Source organism: Balaenoptera borealis (genome assembly GCF_965194805.1).
Source record: "Balaenoptera borealis genome assembly, chromosome: 3".
NCBI lineage: Eukaryota > Metazoa > Chordata > Mammalia > Artiodactyla > Balaenopteridae > Balaenoptera > Balaenoptera borealis.
The window spans coordinates 158,142,383-158,163,057 of NC_138866.1; the positions used below are offsets into that span (position 1 = coordinate 158,142,383).

At 41.0% G+C, this 20,675-nt stretch overlaps 1 long non-coding RNA gene across 1 annotated transcript in view; it reads left to right on the forward strand.

Moving 5' to 3' along the window:
* The first annotated feature begins 596 nt into the window (after positions 1-596).
* LOC309625960 overlaps positions 597-20,675 on the forward strand; it is a 431,996-nt gene continuing 411,917 nt past the window's right edge. The window contains exons 1-2 of the long non-coding RNA XR_014242833.1: positions 597-1,007; positions 1,663-8,160. This is a non-coding gene — a long non-coding RNA (uncharacterized lncRNA). The remainder of the gene's footprint in view (positions 1,008-1,662; positions 8,161-20,675) is intronic.

Below are 20,675 nucleotides of genomic sequence, written 5' to 3' on the forward strand. Positions count from 1 at the left end.
AAATGGCCTTGTAAATGAGTAGGGAGTTTCAGAGGGGGCTGAGGTCCCAAACTGTAGCCAAACATCAGCCTGCCCTGGAGCCTCCGGTATCACAGATCTTTTGGAAAATCAGGCAAAACCCCACGGGGCCCAGAACGGCAGCCCCTGCCCTAACAGGATCCTGAAAAATAAAGGAAAAAATGCTTGGAACTGGCTGCGATTTTGAGGATGATAACAGGGAAGAGGAGAAAGGGGGCTCCCTCAGCAGCACGTGCCTAATGCAGGACATTTACAGGCAGGCTGTTTTCACACTGGCCGTGGTCTGACATGTCTGCAGGAGGAGCAAGTGCGCGCCTCTCCCTCTTAGAGAAGAAGTGTCTTTTCTTAGGAAAACAAAGCTGGGTGGGAGTTGCCTCCCTCTCAGCCCCCTGCGCGCCCCAACATGCACACATACACTCAATCCTGGCTCGGTGGATGGAGAGCAATGGGACAGAAACGGTGTCACAGGAGAGGTGGCAAAGGGAGCAGGCTGGCGGGGGGCGGCCAGGGACTGAACCGGAGAAGCCGGGTTCACTGGACACTTTCCACGGGGCACCGGGGGCGCCGGCCTGGGAAGCGGTGTGGGCAGGAGCTACTGTCCCCCCTCTTGCAAACGAGGAGCTCGGTGTCCCCCTGGGGGACGCAGCCTTCTCTCCCGGTGGGAGGAGAGCTCCAGCCGGGTGTGGGTGGCCCCAGTCAGGCGTCAGGTCACAGCCTCCTAATTCACTTGCCTTTGCTTTTTTACCCCAGACAGACTCCCATAGAATCCGGGGCAGATTTCCATGAGTCCCAGTGAGAGGAGCCCTCAGGGGGCCGGGCTGGCGAGCACCTTTATCTGATGCCTGATGCCCTGCTCCTTGTTCTTGCCCAGGGATGTCTCGCTGCTATTCCAACACGCTGGCCACGGGGACCTTGGCTGGTGGTCATCCCATCTGCACGAGGGCCCGGATAGGCTTTGGCTGGAGTGTTGCAGTGGACACAGAAGACAGGTGAGGCTACTTCCTCTGCCCCCACCCAGAAAAAAAATCTGCATGTCTGTGTGTGCATGTGTCTATGTGTGTGTGTGCATGTGTGTATACATGTGCCTATATGTATACGTATCTGTGTGTGCATGTGAGTATACGTGTGTCTATGTGTGTGTGTGCATGCATGTGTCTGTGAGTGTGTGCATGTGAGTGTATTCATGCATATGTGTGTCTATGCACGTATGTGTAGTATGTATCTGTGTGTGCATGTGAGTATATGTGTGTGTGCATGTGTATATGTGTGTAATGTATATTCGTGTGTCTGTGTGCATGTGTGTGCCCACATGTATGCATCTCTTTCTGTGTGTGCATGTGTGTGCATGCATGTGTGTGTCTGCATGTGAGTGTATATGTGTGCATATGTGTGTCTATGCACATATGTATAGGTATCTGTGTGTGCATGTGTGTGTGTCTCTGTGTGTATACGTCTATCTATGTGTATGTGTCTACATGTCTGTGTGCAAGTGTGTGTGTGTGTGTGTGTGTGTGTGCGCACATGGGTGGCAGGGGAGGAGGTGCAGGCGGGAGTGATGTCATGCAATGTGCTGCTTGAGCACTGGTGTGTTCCCAGCAAACAAACACACGCTGCTGCTGGACACTCAGCTCTCTGACCCCTCAGGTGACTGCTCTGCACACGAACACGTGAAGTGGGCCCACTCAGGAGCTACGGACACAGATCTTCCAATGGCATAAAGACCTACAACTTTGACTAAAGAATGAATTCGTGAACATTCACAAAAACCTATTTTGAAATAACTTCTAAAACAATTAATAGGCACAGCTGGAGGTGACACTGTTTATGCTGCAGCAAAATGTTACAGGACAGACACTCCTCACAGGGCTCTGACGTCAGGACGCTTCCCACACCGTCCTCCATTTATTTCTTTTATTACTACTGAGTCCTTTGGCCTTGGGTTTAATGACATGTACTTTTTATGTACTAGTTTTCCATTCCTTTTAAATCACAATCAGAATAGAAACTGAAATGAGGAAAGATGGAAGGACTTCAGTGTTAGACCCATAAGCCCTTCAGAGACATGATCCAAGCCTGAAGACTGTTGTCAAGAAACAAGATGGTACCATCAAGAAGAGTTTACGTTTGCAAAACCTGGCATCGAAGGTTATTTCCGTTTCTTTAGTTTCTACATAAAATCCAAGAGTAAATTTATATAGGTTTTTAAAGGGGCAGATCTCGTATTTACTAGAAGCCTGGAGAGGGTAAGTGTATGTAGGAAGGGGGCCACGGTGGCCTCAGGACCCAGCAGACTCATGTCACATCTCCTCACATGTCATCCGGAGAAAGCAGTTTAATTCCAGTGCTTTTGGCTGAGCACACAAACTACAGGCTCTCTTTAAAAGACAAAGCAAAGAAAATCAGGCTGCTTCCCGTGTGGCCTTTCGCATGGTCAATGTCCAGGTGGAAGTTTCTGGAAGGTCTGCTTTGCCGTGCCCATGGTCTCTGCTCTCTGCTCCTAGCAGGGTCTCAGTCTCCCTCCTCAGTGCTCCCTGTGTGTTTCGGGATGGGGGCCCCCTAATCCCACCTGCTGCCCCCATAGAACCCCAGCTCACCACAACATTGGACTTGCCACTTGGGGCTGAGACCTGGTCTCCTAGCTCTGGTCTCCAGAGTTTAAACCAGGCCAGACTCAACAGACCCCTTCCAGTGAAAGTTTGAAAGCCAAGTGAATAAATTCATGAATTAACGGGTGTCAAATTAATCAAGTCTCGGGGGTTTGGCTGTGAGGTGGTGACCGTCTTGCAGTGCTATTTAGGGGCCAGCTTTCAAGGGCGTTGTGTCTCCACAAAGAAGGTCCTCCTGGAGCTCAAAGTTAACCCCTTCTGTCGGGGGAAAAACGTTTGGGAAACTCCATCCTGTGTCCCTCCCTGGAAATTTGCAATAGGGTTCAACAGATTTGAGGGCTTAAGAATTCCTCCTATTGAAAAAGTCTGCTAAGCGTTGTTGTAGTTAGTGTTTCTCAGGTTTACTTGATCATAGATACTTAAAAAAAAAGCATCTCCTAATACCCCCTGGAATTAGCTCCCATGGAAATGACAGGAAATGATATGATGTCATATATGAGGGCTTTGAACTGAGACGTGGTTTGAGTCCTGGGTCTGCAGCCCCTCAGATGCTGGGTGACCTTCGGTGTGACACATAACTTCTCTAAGCCTGTTTCCTTTAAGTAAAACGTGGATATAATCCAGTGTTAGAAACAACACATGGAATATTCTATCACAAAGCCTAAAACACAGTAACCGTTCAATACAATGAACGCCAGGGCAGAATAGGGCTTCAGAAAATGCTGAAACTTATGTGATAAAAGAGGCAAATGTTTTTTGTTGTTTTTTTTCTTAAACCAATTGTATGAAGGCATCCAGACAGGCTGTCCAAACAGGATCCATAAATCCCCACTGTCTAGATCAGGATTCTAATTTCAGCTGTTTTGAAAAATACTAATATGCCAATTATTTGGTTTTCTTTCATTGATTCAAATAAACACCTAAGCCAACTAACAGAGGATTCCAGAAAACAGGTCCCAACACACTCGGAAAGTAAACAGCACATTCATTAGGAATTCCATACTTTGGATGGAGCTCAGAAGACTCCAGCGGCAGAATTCAAAGAAAGAGAATGGTAACAGTTTGTGAGTCAAACATAAAGATGGCAGAATGTGCAAATCAGGTCATCAATTTTTTCACTGGGGAGATTAGATTTTAATCTGTTTTCAAAAAGACAGGTGTATTCGAACTTGTGCAATAGAAATAACTCTCTCCCCACAAAAGGAAAATTTTTTTCCATAAAATGCAAACAAAACATATAAGCAATTCCTATTTAAAATTGTATCCATTGAGGTTTTATTTGCATTCTAAATAAGAGTTTGAAGATTGGGTATTCATAGTATTCTGTACCTGGAATCTGAGCTGATTTTAATGCTATTCCTGGGCTTTGGTGACAGGAGAGGACAGCTTTATTTTCTTCCATTTATTTGGAAAGATCAGCTCTATACTGCAAAAGTGATCATTCTGTTTGAGATCAGTATTCTTTGGGGAAGTTAAATCAATTATACTTCTATTATGTCTACACCAACATGATTTAGCTCTAACATGGACACACATGGAAAACAAGAGGCTGTGATTAAGGCATCAGATCTGGACGGTGGAAAGAAGAGAATTCCTCCTTTTCTAGTGAAACCTCAAACTTTTCTGAATAGCACTGAGCATTACATTAACGAAATGCCTTCAATGTACGGTTTTTATATGGAGAATTACTTTGGCTACAAAAGAGCCATTTCTTTGGATTCATGAAATAATAGGGACACCGGCAATCCTATCATTCTTGTGACTGAGGTCTGCACGCTTCCATGTCAGGAAGTGCAATTTGCTCTTATTGGGGCCTAATGATACTGCCCTGAATTAATGTACCTGCAGAAGGAATTCCAAATATGAAAAATTACGGCTCCTGTTTGCTCTTATCTGCAATTTCACCTGAATTGTGATTGGGACAGCCTCAGGTTTCTGGTGTGCGTCTGGAGAGTCACACAGGCTACAGAACCCAGACGCTTATCACCAGACCCTCAGCTTACTGCGGACTTGCTTAGTAACTGCTAAGGCAATGGGGACAAGGGAATGAATTTTTTTTCCCCTTTCCAGACTTTTTAATTTTTCTTTCTTTTTTTTTTTTTATTGAAGTATAGTTGATTTACAATGTTGTATTAATTTCTGCTGTACAGCAAAATGATTCAGTTATACATATACATACATTCTTTTTTCATATTCTTTTCCATTCTGGTTTATCACAGGATATTGAATATAGTTCTCTGTGCTAGGACCTGTTGTTTGTTTATCCATTCTCTATGTAATAGCCTACATCTGCTAACCACAACCTCCACTCCGTCCCTCCCCCAACCCCCTCCCCCTTGGCAACCACAAGTCTGGGGAACGAATTTTTAATTAAAATAAAATGACCATACAGCCAATTTCCTCAGAAACTAAGGGAAGGAAGACCTTTATGTATAACAGTGTGGTGATAGTGTTTACATTTTCATAACTTTCACATAAAGTAATCATTTCCCACACCATCACTTTGTGATGGTGTTAATGTATTCTGACTCCCATTTCATGAATGAAGGATGGGGACGCTTAGATTGTAGTGTCCTATGGTTAGACAAAGTCTTCAGGATGAAGACAAAACCCCAAGTATCGTGCCTTCTTGTTCAATGCTTTTACTCGATTAAATATTCATATCTCATGAAACGAAAGAGACGGAAATTATTTTACCAGTGGCCAAGTGGATGAGAATGCAGCTTAAGGACAGGTCATAGGTTGCTGTCCATCACTAAAATGTAAAACTCTTTCTGCTGGGATCTTTCTTCTCTAGACACCAACAACTATTGTAGAGCCTAGGGTCTAGTTTACGTTTTTTTAAAAAGCCGCTTATCAAAGTATAAAGCATCGTATGATGGAAAAAAAGATTTTTTTTTTTCTGAAGTTAGTGGCTGGCTGCCTGAGGAAGAGAGAAGGTGAATCTCTATAGAGGCTAAAGCAGAAAGGCTTGTAGACAGAGGAGCAGAGGTGAGTGGGACAGTTAGGAAGATATTCACGCCCTGTCCTGACAGAGAGGACCGTCCTGGAGAGCTGACCATGGAAAGGCCTGTGGGAGAAACTCCACCCTTCGTGCTCTCATATCCCTATAGGGCAGATGCCTGCCTTCTGTGGGGTGAGCACAGCCTGCCAGGGACAGGGGCCAAGGTGGGGTGGGGTGTCCCTCAGATACCCCTGCCCTGGCTCAAATTTGTCCCGAATGATACCCAGCCACCCCTCGTGCAAAGAGGGTGGGATCAGAGGACTTTCCTGAGCACTTCTGTGTGTCACGTACCCTTCCAGGGTTTTAGCTGCAGCATCTAATTGAGAATAACGCCAAGATCCTGAGATCTGGAAACAGGCTGCCCTGGCAGAGGTGGTATTTCTGTCGTGTAGCAGTAGTGCAATCAAGGGCTCATGATTTAATCCATCCAAACTCCAGTTTCCAACTTAAAATGAGGAGGATAGGGTTAACTCCCTCCCAGGGTTATTGTGAAGACAAAAGGAGATAATCCATGTGATTAATATGGGCTCACTCTTAGCTGCTTCTGTTTATTGATACCGTTGTATTAATAAATCATCACTTTAATTGAAGGAGCTAAGTGCTAAAGCATCCTCAATCCAAAGAAAATAAATGTCTTGTCTGAAGGCATGCCTCTGCTTTAGTGTGGTGAGAGAGGACCCGGGCTAGATGGATCCCTTGGTTTTGGAGACAGGAAGATAGTTTTCAGATAGTCATTGAAGTGAACTAGGAACACTTGAGGTTGGCAGGGGACCTTCGTGCTGTGGGAACACAGTGGAGGGAGGTTTTGAGAATGGCTGAAGGTACATGTTTTTGAATTCCACTTACCACTCCTCTGCAGCACCGGATCCCTTCTGTGTGAAATACACACATGAGATCCCAAGCAGAAAGCTGGGCTATTGTTTTTTGGTTTGGGGCAGAGAAGTGTTGTGATGTTGGTTCCGTTCCCTCATCTTTCAATTCCATCATACTCTCAACCCCACGTGGAAGGACCAAGTTTGTTCCCATCATATCTGTGTACCAAGGACAACGTCTGGCTTAGCTACAGGCTCTACAATATTCATTTAATAGATGTTGAACAAGTTCTCATCACTATAAAGACAATTTCTAAAGCCAGATTTTATCATTCCTTGACGAGGTCCAAAAATATTTGTTTAGAAATAAAGGTATACATTAGCCAAAGAGTGAGATCCCCGTAGGGACAATCATCAAATCTACTTTACGTTAGAACTATTGATTTCTGCAGACTAGATTGCAGTCTCTTGGAGGGAAGTGATTGGGTTTATTCATCTTTGTTTCATCGAAGTGTGTGTTCCACACAGTGCTTTTCCACGTGGACCCTTGAAAAACCTTCCTGCTGTGAGATTAAATTTGACCTATTGAAAAGAATCAGAATTGATGGTCTTTGAAGAGAATGAAGACCAAAAGTTTAAGAGGACCTGACTGAGGCATAGAATGACAAAACAATTGGTAAATTTTGTCAAAAGTTTTCAGCAATATGTGACCAGAACAGTAAAAATTGCTCTAATTCTGTACTGAGTTTGTTGAATTAATTACAGCACTTACAGTTAAATGCATTATTTTTTATTCTAATGAATGAAACTTTAATGAGTTGAACCTGTCTTAAATATCTATGATTTTTAGTTGAAAGTTGCCCATGACATTACGCTTCTTATGGATTTTCCTTTTGTGAATGTTTTATCTACTTAATAAAATTTTATCATATGAAAATGTGTACATGCGTAATTGAATCTGTTAGTTTTTCTAATATGAGATACATCAGTAAAAGTGAACTTAAAAATTTGTTCAAATTAATAATTAAGTTTCCGATTATTCATTAAATCTCTTAATAAATGCATACTTTTATTAACTCCATTAATACACGTTTATAGCCCTCTAAATACACTCACCTACTGAGTACTATTAAGCTATTTGTCAGGTTATTTTCTCTGAGGGATTTGAAAATAACATTGACTGAGTTGTGACCCTTTAAGCTCTGAGGAGAACCAAGTTTAAAGTTTAAATTCCCACCCCCTTCCTCCAGTACATACAATATATGGAGTTTTTTTTTTTTAATTTTTATTTTAAATTGGACTGTAGTTCATTTACAATGTCGTGTTAGTTTCAGGTGTACAGCAAAGTGATTCAGTTATACCTATACATGTATCTATTCTTTTTCAAATTCTTTTCCTATTTAGGTTATTACAGAATATTGAGCAGAGTTCCCTGTGCTATACAGGAGGTCCTTGTGGAGTTTTTTTTTTAACCAAGCTGCTTTTTGACTTTTCAAATCATTTTTTGGAGATTGTTTAGTTATTGAATCATAGTTTTTTGTTTTTGTTTTTTTTTAATCAATTTATTTATTTTATTTTTGTCTGCATGGGGTCTTTGTTGCTGCACGCCGGCTTTCTCTAGTTGCGGCGAGCGGGAGCTACTCTTCTTTGTGGTGCGCAGGCTTTTCATTGCGGTGGCTTCTCTTGTTGCGGAGCACGGGCTCTAGGTGCATGGGCTTCAGTAGTTGTGGCACGTGGGCTCAGTAGTTGTGGCTCGCAGCCTCTAAAGCACAGGCTCAGTAGTTGTGGCGCACGGGCTTAGTTGCTCCGAGGCATGTGGGATCTTCCCGGACCAGGGCTCGAACCCGTGTCCCCTGCATTGGCAGGTGGATTCTTAACCACTGCGCCACCAGGGAAGTCCTGAATCATAGTTTTTAATTCCAGTGAAGCGAGTCACTTATTCGTTAGATGCTTGTCAAAGGCAGGCTGAAGTTATATGGACCCTTCGCAGCAGGAACCGGTTTTGTAGACAGCTGCCCTCAGCAAATGGGCTGAAGACAACAGGGCAGAGGTAAGCTGTTTGCAGTAGATCCACTCAGAGGCTCACTGCTGTCTTTGTAGGACCTGCCTTCCTGCAGTCGGGCTCAGTTTTACTGTTACTGCTTCATACCTCTTAAAAGAATTGGTGGGGCTTCCCTGGTGGCGCAGTGGTTGAGAGTCTGCCTGCCAATGCAGGGGACACGGGTTCGAGCCCTGGTCTGGGAAGATCCCACGTGCCGCGGAGCAACTAGGCCCATGAGCCACAATTGCTGTGCCTGCGCGTCTGGAGCCTGTGCTCTGCAACAAGAGAGGCCGTGATAGTGAGAGGCCCGCACACCGCGATGAAGAGTGGCCTCCACTTGCCGCAAGTAGAGAAAGCCCTCGCACAGAAACGAAGACCCAACACAGCCATAAATAAATAAATAAATAAATTAAAAAAAAAAAAAAAAGAATTGGTGATGTTGATTACAACAGAACGGCGACTGGGCAGCCACTGGGGCAAGTTACTGATGTAGGAGTTACTACTATTGTTTCTTAAGCATCCTAATGGGTTTAGTGCATATGGCGACCCCACTAGGTCCTTAAAAGGTATGTGACTTACAGACTTTTACATCTACCTCAGCAATAAGCTCATCAATGTATGTAGATTATAATATGACATTAACTTTTTCTTACCCATTTACGTGGACTATAGCATGGCATTCATTTTTGTTTTGTGTTTCCACTATACCCAGACACTCTGTAGAAAACTCATATCAATATAGGGGCAGGTGATTAAAAGGTACAAACTATTATATATAAAATTAGCTACAAGTATATATTGTATAGCACAGGGAATCTAGCAAATATTTTATAATAACTACAAATGGAGTATAGTCTTTAAAATTTGTGATCACTGTATTGTACACCTGTAACTTATATAATATTGTACATCAACTATACTTCAATACAAAATTATAAAAATACAATGACAGAAAAAAGACTGAAAAAAAGTAAACTCATATCTATATTTTAAGGCATCTAAAGTTATATTGATCTATTTGTACCCATAGTTATATTTTATTGTAAAGCATTCATATCTAGGAATAGATTAACACTGAAATTATCCCATATTTTTATTATGTTTTCACTGTGTCTATGTAGGAATGTCTTCCATCTCAGCTTTAGGAAAAATAATATTTCTATATTTTCTGGATTTCATCCAACTGTATGAAATTGAAAATTGGAGCCACTCAAGTTGTCAAGTTTTCCTATGTTCTCACAATTGGGAATAATAGTTTATCAGTTACAACTGGGAGTAATAGTTTATAGATTATAGAATGCCCCTCTCAAAGAACTCCTCAATGTTACCAGAACCAAGTAAGGCCTTCGTGATGTAGCCTTTCCACATTATTTACACTTCCGTGGAAATTAAACTCTGGTTCGAATGTTTTCCTACATACATACTTATGGAGGTTCGTTTATCTCTGGAACAGAATCTGGCTGGCTGTGCATGGCTAGGACCATTTTCCCAGAGCCTGCAGAAATTTTAGTTCAATTCTAACAATGTAAAAGGGCTACAGCTGAGTCATTTGTTGTTATTGTTTGTATTTTTTAATGGTCAATATAAATAATTTGGTATTTTTTCCTCCCCCAACAAAATAATGCATGTACAGACACATAGGCACAAATCAGACCAGATTCACCAGGTGACTGACAGATCATCAATCCCGCTTTAGCCACATGGAATTAAAGGCAGGAGTAAGCTGCCAGTCTCAACTATTTCTACTGTTGCCTGAGGGCTGCCCTTCCATAGAGAAGGCAAAGACCCTTAAGCCAAGATGTTAGTTTCTTTTCCTGCCTCACCAGGCTTTACTTAATCTCTGTGTGCCTCAGATGATTTATCCAAGACATGGTACCTATCTCAGAGGGTTCTTGCAAGGATAAAGTGAGGTAATATATTGAAAACAATTTGAACAGTGCCTGGCATGCAGTAAGTCTTGTATTTGTGTTGGCTATTCATCTCCCAAATAATCATAATCATAATCATAATGACAGTAATAATAAAACTACTCACCATGTCAAAATTATCCAAAAATTTAAATTTAAATCATATCACTTGAACAAATATTATGGAACACATCTGCTTCCATTTTTAATGGCGAAAGATTTTGTGACTGAAGGTATCTTTCTAACTCATGTGAGTGGTTTCACATACTCTTACTCATTTAATACGGCCGGGGGGGTTTCTTGACATTTCTTACACCTCAGCAGTTCTGCGGGCATTTTCTGTGGGCCTCTAGCACACAGACAGCAGACCACACAGATCATTTCAGGAGCTCCCAAAGTCATCCACTCTTTCTCTCAGGCTGGGCAAACGGAACTTAGGGCCCAATTCTGGGACGACTCTCTCTTCCAGAATGATTCCTCTGTCCTTCTGGAGCAGAGCCATTCCTGCCTTTTACCCTGCTTTGAAAATTATTCTTTCTGAATAGAATGCACCACAAATGCCCCATGCTGACTCTTAGGTCGCTCAGAGAAGTGAGAGGCCAGATGATATCCATTAGACAGAAAGTAATTGTGACATTAGTCTAATAAGAGTACACTGAGCTTCTAGTAATTCAGAGTGCTTAAACTGCATTATTACAATTTTGGCAGAATTTACCCTAATGGACTGAGAGAATTAAAATGCTGCAGATATGGACATTGTAATGCATTTCTTCTTTCAGTGTGGATGTGTGTGCTTAAACTGGCCTGGCTATTTGAAATACAAAATAAGATTTGTCTGGGGAGGTGAAATGTAAACTAAGTGTTAACATGAGCGATGAAGCTAGAATAGGGGTGCTTTGCTGGCCTGGGGGTGGGCAGGGCTGAGAGTAACTTCCTTCTCTGAGGTGGGGAGGCCCCAGGGTAGAGTGTCCAGGGGAGGGAGTGGAGCTGTCAGGGGCAGTGGGGAGGCATCCGCGAGGTCAGAACTGCGTGCTTTATTGCTGGCACTCAACTCTGAGGCCAGGAAGAAGGAAGGTGCCCAAGATGAGATGGGAAAAGTAGCAGGAGGTTGATCCACTGAGAAAGGCCCGGCTAAGTCTCGGAGGGGATGGGTCATGGTGGGGCGGAACTCTGCAGGATTAAAAACAAAGAGACGGCATAACTAGACTGGTATTTTAGAAAAATACAGCAAAAATTAAAATGCCAGCAACAAAGCAGTTCAGTGGGCATTAGAGAAACTCTGAAAGCTTATTGCTTATCTCATCTGAGTTAAACTCAGCTGAGGCCACACCCACAGCGATCAGCAGAATCTGGTGGTACCCCCCAGCCACACCTGGTCAGCCTAGAGCTTCTAAAGGAACCTGACACAATTCGCCCTTGAAGACAAGGAGGACAGGGAGGGGGAGGGGGAGGAGCAGTGGGGAAGGGGAGCCCTCTGAGGTTGTTTCCAGAAGACAGAATATTTGAGGGCGTCAGACACATCAGAATTGCTGAGATGGGGGAGGGAGAAGGCAGACGTGCGCAGGGAGTTAGGTCAGCAGGACAGGGCACAGAATGCGACCCTGATCAGTTCACCGAGATGGACCTTACATAGTAGGATTCTGAACTTCCTTTTGATTAGAACACAGAAGAAATGAGCTTCATTACAAGAGTTCAGAAGTTTAAAACAAAACAGTTGCTCAGTCAGATCTCTAGCTTTTCCTGGTTCTAAGACCTGTGAGGACCATTTCCAACAAGCTCTCTGAAAGCAGTGTCCCCAGCATACCCCCATGGTCGACGTGGGAGCAGATTTCGCGAAGCCATCTCCGTCCTTTTGTTTAGTATAATAAGTTAATATACATACAAATTTTATATATGTAGATATAGACATGACATATGAAAGGCATGAAGATACTAATATAGAATCTCTCTATACATCAAATGGCAACATTACCAATAATTTTGAGACCATCTTACCCTGCTCTGACAGCATGCCCTGTTATACTTGCTAAAAATTTGTGCTTATTATTTGCTTGATTTGATTTATATTTTCCTATTACACACATCTGTAAACAACATGTTATTTATTTTGTGAGTTTCTGAACTTCATCTAAATGGAATGGGTTGTATTTGTGTTCTTCTGCTCATTGCTTTATCTCTCTTTTTTTTAATTCTGTATATTTTATTTTATTTTTTTTACTGTTTATTTATTTATTTTTATTTTTTTAACATCTTTATTTGAGTATAATTGCTTTACAAGAGTGTGTTAGTTTCTGCTTTATAACAAAGTGAATCAGCTATACATATACATGTATCCCCATATCTCCTCCCTCCTATGTCTCCCTCCCACCCTCCCTATCCCACCCCTCTAGGTGGTCACAAAGCACCAAGCTGATCTCCCTGTGCTGTGCAGCTGCTTCCCACTAGCTATCAATTTTACATTTGGTAGTGTATATATGTCCATGCCACTCTCTCACTTCGTCCCAGCTTACCCTTCCACCTCCCTGTGTCCTCAAGTCCATTCTCTACATCTGCATCTTTATTCCTGTCCTGCCCCTAGGTTCTTCAGAACCAATTTTTTTTAGACTCTATATATATGTGTTAGCATACAGTATTTGTTTTTCTCTTTCTGACTTACTTCACTCTGTATGACAGACTCTAAGTCCATCCACCTCACTACAAATAACTCAATTTTGTTTCTTTTTATGGCTGAGTAATATTCCATTGTATATATGTGCCACATCTTCTTTATCCATTCATCTGTCAATGGACACTTAGGTTGCTTCCATGTCCTGGCTATTGTAAATAGAGCTGCAATGAACATTGTGGTACATGACTCTTTTTGAATTATGGTTTTCTCAGGGTATATGCCCAGTAGTGGGATTGCTGGGTCATATGGTAGTTCGATTTTTAGTTTTTTAAGGAACTTCCATACTGTTCTCCATAGTGGCTGTATCAATTTACGTTCCCACCAACAGTGCAAGAGGGTTCCCTTTTCTCCACACCCTCTCCAGCAATTATTGTTTGTAGATTTTTTGATGATGGCCATTCTTACTGATGTGAGGTGATACATCACTGCAGATTTGATTTGCATTTCTCTAATGATTAGTGATGTTGAGCATCCTTTCATGTACTGGTTGGCAATCTGTATATCTTCTTTGGAGAAATGTCTATTTAGGTCTCCTGCCCATTTTTGGATTGGGTTGTTTGTTTTTTTGATATTGAGCTGCTTGTATATTTTGCAGATTAATCCTTTGTCAGTTGCTTCATTTGCAAATAGTTTCCCCCATTCTGAGGGTTGTCTTTTAGTCTTGTTTATGGTTTCCCTTGCCGTGAAAAAGCTTTTAAGTTTCATTAGGTCCCATTTGTTTATTTTTGTTTTTATTTCCATTTCTCTAGGAGCTGGGTCAAAAAGGATCTTGCTGTGATGTATGTCATAGAGTGTTCTGCCTATGTTTTCCTCTAAGAGTTTTATAGTGTCTGGCCTTACATTTAGGTCTTCAATCCAGTTTGAGTTTATTTTTGTGTATGGTGTTAGGGAGTGTTCTAATTTCATTCTTTTACATGTAGCCGTCCAGTTTTCCCAGCACCACTTACTGAAGAGGCTGTCTTTTCTCCACTGTATATTCCTGCCTCCTTTATCAAAAATAAGGTGACCATACGTATGTGGGTTTATCTCTGGGCTTTCTATCCTGTTCCATTGATCTATATTTCTGTGTTTGTGCCAATACCATACTGTCTTGATTACTGTAGCTTTGTAGTAAAGTCTGAAGTCCAGGTGCCTGATTCCTCCACCTCCATTTTTCTTTCTCAAGATTGCCTTGGCTATTCAAGGTCTTTTGTGTTTCCATACAGATTGTGAAATTTTTTGTTCTAGTTCTGTGAAAAATGCCATTGGTAGTTTGATAGGGATTGCATTGAATCTGTAGATTGCTTTGGGTAATATAGTCATTTTTCACAATGTTGATTCTTCCAATCCAAGAACATGGTATATCTCACCATCTGTTTGTATCATCTTTAATTTCTTTCATCAGTGTCTTATAGTTTTCTGCATACAGATCTTTTGTCTCCTTAGGTAGGTTTATTCCTAGGTATTTTATTCTTTTTGTTGCAGTGGTAAATGGGAGTGTTTCCTTAATTTCTCTTTCAGATTTTTCATCATTAGTGTATAGGAATGCAAGAGATTCCTGTGCATTAATTTTGTGTCCTGCTACTTTACCAAATTCATTGATTAGCTCTAGTAGTTTTCTGGTAGCATCTTTAGGATTCTCTATACATGACATGTATAGTACCATGTCATCTGCAAACAGTGACAGGTTTACTTCTTTTCCAATTTGGATTCCTTTTATTAATTTTTCTGCTCTGATTACTGTGGCTAAAACTTCCAAAACTATGTTGAATAATAGCGGTGAGAGTGGACATCCTTGTCTTGTTCCTGATCCTAGAGGAAATGCTTTCAGTTTTTCACCACTGAGAATGATGTTGGCTGTGGGTTTGTCATATATGGTCTTTATTATGTTGCGTAAGTTCCCTCTATGCCTACTTTCTGGAGGGCTTTTATCATAAATGAGTGTTGAATTTTGTCAAAAGCTTTCTCTGCATCTATTGAGATGCTCATATGGTTTTTCTCCTTCAATTTGTTAATATGGTGTATCACATTGATTGATTTGCATATATTGAAGAATCCTTGCATTCCTGGGATAAACCCCACTTGATCATGGTGTATGATCCTTTTAATGTGCTGTTGGATTCTGTTTGCTAGTATTTTGTTGAGGATTTTGGCATCTACGTTCATCAGTGATATTGGCCTGTAGTTTTATTTCTTTGTGACGTCTTTGTCTGGTTTTGGTATCAGGGTGATGGTGGACTCGTAGAATGAATTTGGGTGTGTTCCTCCCTCTGCTATATTTTGGAAGAGTTTGAGAAGGATAGGTGTTAGCTCTTCTCTAAATGTTTGATAGAATTCGCCTGTGAAGCCATCTGGTCCTGGGCTTTTGTTTGTTGGAAGATTTTTAATCACAGACTCAATTTCAGTGCTTGTGATTGGTCTGTTTATATTTTCTTTTTCTTCCTGGTTCAGTCTCAGAAGGTTGTGCTTTTCTAAGAATTTGTCCATTTCTTCCAGGTTGTCCATTTTATTGGCATAGAGTTGCTTGTAGTAATCTCTCATGATCCTTTGTATTTCTGCAGTGTCGGTTGTTACTTCTCCTTTTTCATTTCTAATTCTATTGATTTGAGTCTTCTCCCTTTTTTTTTGATGAGTCTGGCTAATGGTTTATCAATTTTGTTTATCTTCTCAAAGAACCAGCTTTTAGTTTTTTTGTTTTTTTTTTTTTAATTTTTTTTATAGCTACTTTTTTATTTTTATTTATTTATTTATTTTTGGCTGTGCTGGGTCTTCGGTTTGTGCGAGGGCTTTCTCTAGTTGCGGCAAGTGGGGGCCACTCTTCATCGCGGTGTGGGGACAGCTCTTCATCGCGGTGCGCGGGCCTTTCACTATCGCGGCCCCTCCCGTTGCGGGGCACAGGCTCCAGACGCGCAGGCTCAGTAGTTGCGGCTCACGGGCCCAGCTGCTCCGTGGCATGTGGGATCTTCCCAGACCAGGGCTCGAACCCGTGTCCCCTGCATTAGCAGGCAGATTCTCAACCACTGTGCCACCAGGGAAGCCCAGCTTTTAGTTTTATTGATCTTTGCTATTATTTCCTTCATTTCTTTTTCATTTATTTCTGATCTGATCTTTATGATTTCTTTCCTTTTGCTAACTTTGGGGTTTTTTTCTTCTTCTTTCTCTAATTGCTTTAGGTGTAAGGTTAGGTTGTTTATTTGTGATGTTTCTTGTTTCTTAAGGTATGATTGTATTGCTATAAACTTCCCTCTTATAACTGCTTTTGCTGCATCCCGTAGGTTTTGGGTCGTCGTGTTTTCATTGTCATTTGTTTCTAGATATTTTTGATTTCCGTTCTTATTTCTTCAGTGATCTCTTGGTTATTTAGTAGTGTATTGTTTGGCCTCCATGTGTTTGTATTTTTTACAGATTTTTTCCTGTAATTGATATCTAGTCTCATAGCATTGTGGTTGGAAAAGGTACTTGATACAATTTCAATTTTCTTAAATTTACCAAAGCTTGATTTGTGACCCAAGATATGATCTATCCTGGAGAGTGTTCCGTGAGCACGTGAGAAGAAAGTGTACTCTGTTTTTTTTTGGATGGAATGTCCTGTAAATATCAATTAAGTCCATCTTGTTTAATGTGTCATTTAAAGCTTGTGTGTCCTTATTTATTTTCATTTTGGATGATCTGTCCATTGGTGAAAGTGGGGTGTTAAAGTCCCCTACTGTGATTGTGTTACTGTCAATTTCCCCTTTTATGGCTGTTAGCGTTTGCCTTATGTATTGAGGTGCTCCTATGCTGGGTGCTTAAATATTTACAATTGTTATATCTTCTTCTTGGATTGATCCCTTGATCATTATGCAGTGTCCTTCTTTTTCTCTTGTAATAATCTTTATTTTAAAGTCTATTTTGTCTGATGTGAGAATTGCTACTCCAGCTTTCTTTTGATTTCCATTTGCATGGAATATCTTTTTCCATCCCCTCACTTTCTGTCTGTATGTGTCCCTGGGTCTGAAGTGGGTCTCCTGTAGACAGCATATATATGGATCTTGTTTTCGTATCCATTCAGCCAGTTTATGTCTTTTGGTTGGAGCATTTAATCCATTTACATTTGAGGTAGTTATCGATATGTATGTTCCTATTACCATTTTCTTAATTGTTTTGCATTTGTTATTGTAGGTCTTTTCCTTCTCTTGTTTTTCCTGCCTAGAGAAGTCCCTTTAGCATTTGTTGTAAAGCTGGTTTGGTGGTGCTGAATTCTCTTAGCTTTTGCTTGTCTGTAAAGGTTTTAATTTCTCCGTTGAATCTGAATGAGATCCTTGCTGGGTAATCTTGGTTGTAGGTTTTTCCCTTTCATCACTTTAAATATGTCCTGCCACTTCCTTCTGGTTTGCAGAGTTTCTGCTGAAAGATGAGCTGTTAACCTTATGGGGATTCCCTTGTATGTCATTTGTTAGTTTTCCCTTGCTGCTTTTAATATTTTTTCTTTGTATTTAACTTTTGATAGTTTGATCAATGTGTGTCTTGGCGTGTTTCTCCTTGGATTTATCCTGTATGAGACTCTCTGTGCTTCCTGGACTTGATTGACTATTTCCTTTCCCATATGAAGGAAGTTTTCAACTATAATCTCTTCAAATATTCTCTCAGTCCCTTTCTTTTTCTCTTCTTATTCTGGGACCCTTATAATTCGAATGTTGGTGCATTTAACATTGTCCCAGAGGTCTCTGAGACTGTCCTCAATTCTTTTCATTCTTTTTTCTTTATTCTGCTCTGCAGTAGTTATTTCCACTATTTTATCTTCTAGGTCACTTATCTGTTCTTCTGCTTCAGTTATTCTGCTATTGATCCCTTCTAGAGAATTTTTAATTGCATTTATTGTGTTGTTCATCATTGTTTGTTTTCTCTTTAGTTCTTCTAGGTCCTTGTCAAATGTTTCTTGTATTTTCTCCATTCTACTTCCAAGATTTTGGATCATCTTTACTATCATTACTCTGAATTCTTTTTCAGGTAGACTGCCTATTTCCTCTTCATTTGTTTGGCCTGGTGGGTTTTAACTTGCTTCTTCATCTGCTGTGTGTTTCTCTGTCTTCTCATTTTGCTTAACTTACTGTGTTTGGGATCTCCTTTTTGCAGGCTGCAGGTTCGTCATTTTCATTGTTTTTTCGTGTCTGCCGCCGTGGCTAAGGTTGGTTCAGTGGGTTGTGTAGGCTTCCTGGTGGAGGGGACTGGTGCCTATGTTCTGGTGGATTAGGCTGGATCTTGTCTTTCTGGTGGGTAGGACCGCGTCTGGTGGTGTGTTTTGGCATGTCTGTGACCTTATTATGATTTTAGGCAGCCTCTCTGCTAATGGGTGGGGTTGTGTTCCTGTCTTGCTAGTTGTTTGGCATAGGGTGTCCAGCACTGTAGCTTGCTCCTTTTTGAGTGGTGCTGGGTCTTAACGTTGAGATGGAGATCTCTGGGAGAGCTTTCGCCATTTGATATTATTTGGAGCCGGGAGGTCTCTGGTAGACCAATGTCCTGAACTCGGCTCTCCCACCTCAGAGACACAGGCCTGACAGCCAGCTGGAGCACCAAGACACTGTCAGCCATACGGTTTTTGTGATAGTGGACAAACCACCTATCCCTGCTGTGTTTCAGTTTCCTTATCTTTTTCTCTGAATTCCTCTGGTTCTGAGCATCTGAAGACCTCATGAGTCAGAGACTGTGGTTCCCATGTACCTTCCGCACATCACATTCTTTGCTTTATCTCTTCAACATTATGTTTTTGATATGTATCCATATTGCTGAGTGTTTTGTAGTCCATTCATTTGCACTGCTGTGCAAAAGCTATTTTGGTGTATTAATATACCACATTTTATTTTCCATTCAGCTGTCAATGAACTACAGGCTGTTTCTCATGCATCAGTGCAGGCAAACAAATAATATCAAGTGTAACTTAGTAAAGATAGATTCACATGTTATTGCCCAAGTGTGTAGTTTTCTAATCTTCTTTATCCAGAATATGACATAATCTCTAGACGATTAAAATGACCCCATATCCTTCTGGAATTTCCAGTGCCTTTTAATAACAACCAACAGAGAACTATGATTATTTTATCTGGCAATAATCAGTATGCCCAAATTCTCTTTTGCAAATAAGAACTCTATTTACTTTTATATGAATCAAAATGTCAGACAAAATTGATGTTTTCACATGAAAATTAAGAAAGTGACTAGAACATATGCTTAAATAGAAGGCCATTGAGTATTTGAATGGAAAAAGAAGAAAAAATAATTATAGATCAGGCCCCCTCTGGGTCTGCTTCTGACGAAAAAAAAAATGAGTGGATGAAAAATCAAAACCACAAGGAGATATCAGCTCACACCTGTCAGAATGGTTATCATCAAAAAGACAAGTAATATGAAATGTTGGCAAGATGTGGAGAAAAGGGAACCCTCGAAAACTGTTGATGGGAAGGTAAATTGGTGCAGCCACTATGGAAAACAGTATGGAGCTTTCTCAAAAAATTAAAAATATAACTACCATATGACCTATCAATTTCACTTCTTGGTATTTATACAAAGAAGAGGAAAACATTAATTTGAAAAGATATCTGCACCCCCATGTTCATTGCAGCATTATTTACAATAACTAAAATATGGAAACTTAACCTAAGTGTCCGTCAACAGATGAATGGATGAAGAAAACATGGTATATATGTGTGTGTGTGTATATATATATATATAAAATATTAATATAATGGAATATCATTCAGCCATAAAAAAGAAGGAAATCTTGCCATTTGCAACAATATGAATGGACCTTGAGGGCATTATGCTAAGTGAAATAAATCAGACAAAGACAAATACCTTATGATGTCACTTATACGTGGACTCAAAAAAAAAATAAAGCTGAACTCATAGATACAGAGAACAGATTGGTGGTTGTCAGAGGTGGAGAGTTGGGGGTGAGCAAAATGAGTGGGTGGTCAAAGGCACAAACATCAAACTTCCAGTTATAAATAAATAAGTCCTGGGGATGGAAGGTACAGCATGGTGACAGTAGTTAATAATTCTGTATTGTATATTTGAAAGTTGCTAAGAGAGTAGATCTTAAAGTTCTCATCATAAGAAAAATTTTTTGTAACTATGTGTGGTGATAGATGTTAAATAGACTTATTGTGGTCATCATTTCACAATATATACAAATATGGAGTCATTATATTGTACACCGGTAACTAATACAATGTTACATGTCAATCATACCTCAATGCCTGGCACATGGCCGGGAATCTTTGAGTATCTTGAAGTGAATAATAATGCAGAGATAGCTCTGTTATATGTTCCAGCTAGTCTAACAGTGAGATTAACGTTGCCCTGGAATCCTGCGCCCTCCTGAGTGGAGTCCTGAGTGGACCCTCTGGATGACCAGCCATGTACTCTAGTTCCTCATTGGCCGGGGCATCATGAACTGTCTCAGGGGCCGTGCAGCTGGGGACAGTGCTTCACTGAGGGCTCCTTTTAGGTATCCGCTCCCCTTTGTAAGTCTGATAACAGCACAACGGACCTCAGGTCATCATTTGTTTTTGCACCAGATCAGATTGCCACGGGGTCAGTCCCCTGGATTTGTGCCTGAGCGGCCAGGACAATGACCAAAAGCTCCGGATCTCCTCCTCCAC